The 4,443-nt window shown below is 43.3% G+C and overlaps 1 pseudogene; it reads left to right on the forward strand.

The window, feature by feature from the left end:
* Positions 1 to 88: 88 nt before the first annotated feature.
* LOC108308267 overlaps positions 89 to 4,443 on the forward strand; it is a 19,274-nt pseudogene continuing 14,919 nt past the window's right edge.

Here is a 4,443-nt window from a genome sequence, read left to right on the forward strand (position 1 = left end):
TTTTCTTGGAGAAAGGAAGTAGGACCCAGGAACAATTTACAGAGGACGTAACACTGGAGTCTACAAAGATGGGTGATACTTCGCCGGCATGGTCTTGGCAAAAGAAACAGCTGCTAAGAGGCACAGAGCTAGAAAGAACAAGAACCCTGGTCAATGCACAGGCTACATGGCAGTAGCTGCAGACAATGAAGAGAAAATGTTATGGGCAGATTGTAAGGTGTCTTAACGGTATTCTAGCCTACAGCCAACAAGAAAGATTTTAACCAAGGAAAAGGCATAATCAGATCTCTATTTTAGAAGGATTACTCTGTCTGCATTATAAAGAATGGCTGAATTTGGGGATGCAAAAGGTGGAATTGGAGTCAGAGGTTAATTCAATAGTCTCGATATGAGACATTTCAAAAATAAAACATATTGATTCTAATGACATATCAAAGCTATGAAGAGCAGGGCGTGGTGGCTCACACCTGTAATCCCAGCACTTTGGGAAGCCAAGGTGGGTGGGTGACTTGAGCCCAGGAATTTGAGGCCAGCCTGGCCAACATGGGGAAACCCTATCTCTACAAAAAAAAAAAAAAATACTTATATATATATATATACACATATGCAAAAATTAGCCAGGTGTAGTGGCACTCACATGTGGTCCCAGATACTCAGGAGTCTGAGACAGGAGAGGGTCACCTGAGTCTGGGAGGTGGGGACTGCACTGAGACAAGATCACGTCACTGCACTCTAGCCTGGGTGACAAAGTGAGACCCTGACTTAAAAAAAGAGAAGCCTGGGCCGGGCGCGGTGGCTCAAGCCTGTAATCCCAGCACTTTGGGAGGCCCAGGCGGGTGGATCACGAGGTCAAGAGATCAAGACCATCCTGGTCAACACGGTGAAACCCCGTCTCTACTAAAAATACAAAAAATCAGCTGGGCATGGTGGCGCGTGCCTGTAATCCCAGCTGCTCAGGAGGCTGAGGCAGGAGAATTGCCTGAACCCAGGAGGCGGAGGTTGCGGTGAGCCGAGATCGCGCCATTGCACTCCAGCCTGGGTAACAAGAGCAAAACTATACTGCTATAGTATGTTTAAACTGAGATGAACTACTGAGATGGGCAGAAGACCCTGTTCGTACCTTACTGGATATGCTTTAACACAAGCAAGCAGTGCCCAAATAAGTGCATCACGGGGAGGAGCCATTCTCCGGTATCAGCAGCGTGGCTAGTTTTCCCACAGACCTCACGGGAATTCAGAGTTTGGCTAACTGAGCTCATATGCATGAAAGAAATACGGTACAGAAGTAAGGCACCTTAAAATTCGTCTTCATTAGAGCAGAATGAACCTGGGAACCTGCAGTTAGGAAGTCAGGCAGTATTTGCCAGGGCTCAGACACTTGAGATAGGAGTTAGACAGGACTTGTTTTCCAAGACACAGGTCACAAAGACCCTGCTGCTTGAATTGGATACGGTAAAAAAAGCCAGCCAAAATGAGCCAGAATCAAGATGGTGAACAAAGCACCTCTGGTTGTCCTCACTGTTCATTATATGCTCATTATAATGCATCGACGTGCTACAAGTCACTCTGACCAGTGCCATGACAGTTTACAAATGCCATGGCAACATCCAGAAGTTACCCTATAAGGTCTAAAAAGGCGAAGAACCTTAATTTCAGGAATTCCCTGCCCCTTTCCCAGAAAACTATGACTAATCCACCCCTGTAGCATATGATCAAAAATAACCATAAAAATAGCCAACCGCCAGCCCTCAGAGGTACTCTACCTACGGGTGGCCAACATTTTATTCCTTCACTTTCTAATAAACTTGCTTTCACTTTACTCTGTTGGCTCAGTCTTGAATTATGTGAAGCCAAGAACTTATGTGGCCTCCTGGGCTGAGCCCCAATTCTGGAGTTCACCTTGTGACAAACTGATACCCCAAAATATAGCACTTTGAAGCCTCCAGGTCTCTCTAACCTTCCCCCTGCTCCCAAAGCACAGTATGACAGTCAAAGTTCCTTTACCTGCCTAAGATCCAGACCCACAAAAAGGAACAGTAGCTTTTTTCTCCTCTCTGTAAGACCAAGAACATAACCACACCTGAACAGACCCTTTCACAAGATTAATGTACAAGTTACAAGTTAGTCTGTTCCCTGATCCCTTTATTCTTCCTAGTCATCCCCTTAACAGAATCTCTCTTCTCCCCTGCCTCCCATAACCTCTTTTTCCAATATTCTCTGTAACCTTCTGAACCCACTGGGGAGTGGGCAGTCACTCTGTGTTCCTCCCGTGAGCACATTAATCAAATGTTTACACCTTTTCTCCAATTAATCTGCATTTTGTGAGTTGATTTTTCAGAGAAACTTCAGAGGATGAAGGGAAGGTTTCCCTCTGGACCCTACACATTAATGGAGGAAGGAGGTGAAGGGGCAGGGCCAAGGCGGGGACTGGCAGGTGGAATACAAAACCATATCTATTTATTTTCTTTTTCGAGACGGAGTCTCATTCTGTCACCAGGCTGGAGTGCAGTGGCACGATCTTGGCTCACTGCAACCTCCACCTCCCAGATTCAAGCGATTCTCCTGTCTCAGCTTCCCAAGTAGCTGGGAAGGTATGTGCCAACACACCCAGCTAATTTTTGTATTTTTAGTAAAAACAGAGTTTCACCACGTAGGCCAGGATGGTCACCATCTCTTGACCTCGTGATCCACCCGCCTCGGCCTCTCAAAGTGCTGGGATTACATGAGCCATGTCTGGCTGAGAAATTATATCTATTTTATAGGATAGTCTGGAGAATTAAATGAGCTATGACAAGTAAGTGCTTGGCATCTACACAGTTCACTATATATGACTGGATCATAGCCTTCTACCTGGCCACCGCAGATCTCAAAAGACACACACTACAACTATCATCATGCCATTTATAGTAAATAAGCATTTGTAGTTTCTGTTAAATAGAGATTAACTTTATATAATTTCAGATAAGTCACAAATTCATCATGTGAAGCAACGTCCTGGAATGTATGTATTGGGATCCGTTATGACCATACTTCTTGTACCTAACATCTTATTTTCAGGACTGCCAACTCTCTCTCATTCACTTTAAGTGAAAAACACCTCTATATTTTCCCAGGTATTTGTTCCCTCTCACTGCTAAATTTATTACGAAGTTAAATTCTTGTTCTTAAGATTAACTTAATTGAAAGATTGTTCAGATATTTTTCATTAAGCTTCTAAATATCACTATATTACACCAAAATTCTGCCACATTTATACTGGTTAAAAAACAAAACCAAACAAAACAAAAACTAACCCAACCAAACAAACAAAAACATGAAATAGGTTCAATGAGCTTTGATTTTCACATGAAAAAGAAAACTAAAAATCAAGTACTGAAAAAGTGAAACAGCTCTCTAAAAGCATTATAATTTAAAAAACAACAACAAAGAAAACAAATGAAAGGGAATCACTTAATTAATTTAAAAGTATTTTATTCCTAGACATTTTAGCAGGTTTAAAAAAAAAAGTCCCACAGGTGAGCATTGCCTATAGTACTGTTTGAGAACTACTGTTGATACCAGACTCATATATTTGTTTTTGTTTTGTTTGCTTTAAACCTCACTTACAAGCGGAATCTTAGAACGATTTTGAATCTAATGAGAGACATACACTCAAAGAAAAAGACAATTTGTTTTTCTATTATATTCACACTCACAGAACACTTCTGGGACCAGATGTGGGGGGACTTTGCCACACACCACGATTCTCCAGTGGACACGAAGTAGGGGTTGTATAATTCAATTTAATTCCATTCTGACACTAACTACCTACAGAGAGCGTCAGATCCCACAGGTTATAGGCTCAGTCCCACAAGACTGCCCCCACCTTTAGGCACCAATCACAAGCAATATGTTGTCACCTATAATTTTGACCAAATGACTATAAATCTGGACTCTCACTACTTCCCTCCTTGGGTTCCTTTAATTTGTTAGAGCAGCTCACATAACTCAGGGAAACACATTTACCAGTTTATTATAAGGAATGTTACAAAGAGGTCAGGCTCAGTGGCCTGTAATCCCAGAACTTTGGGAGAGCAGGGCAGGCAGATCACTTGAGAAGTTCGAAACCATCCTGGCCCACATGGTGAAGGCCCCTCTCTGTTAAAAATACAAAAATTCTGCTGGGTGCAGTGGCTCATGCCTGCAATCCCAGCACTGTGGGAGGCTGAGGTGGGCAAATCACCTGAGGTCAGGAGTTCGAGACCAGCCTGGCCAACATGGTGAAACCCTGTCGCTACTAAAAATACAAAGATTTGCTGGGCATTGTGGCACATACCTGTAATCCCAGCTACTGGGGAGCCTGAGGCAGGAGACTCGCTTGAACCTGGGAAGCAGAGGTTGCAGTGAGCTGAGATTGCGCCACTGTACTCCATTCTGGGTGATGGAGACTCTGCCTCAAAAAAA

This window comes from Cebus imitator, unplaced genomic scaffold (genome assembly GCF_001604975.1).
Source record: "Cebus imitator isolate Cc_AM_T3 unplaced genomic scaffold, Cebus_imitator-1.0 Scaffold84, whole genome shotgun sequence".
Lineage (NCBI taxonomy): Eukaryota > Metazoa > Chordata > Mammalia > Primates > Cebidae > Cebus > Cebus imitator.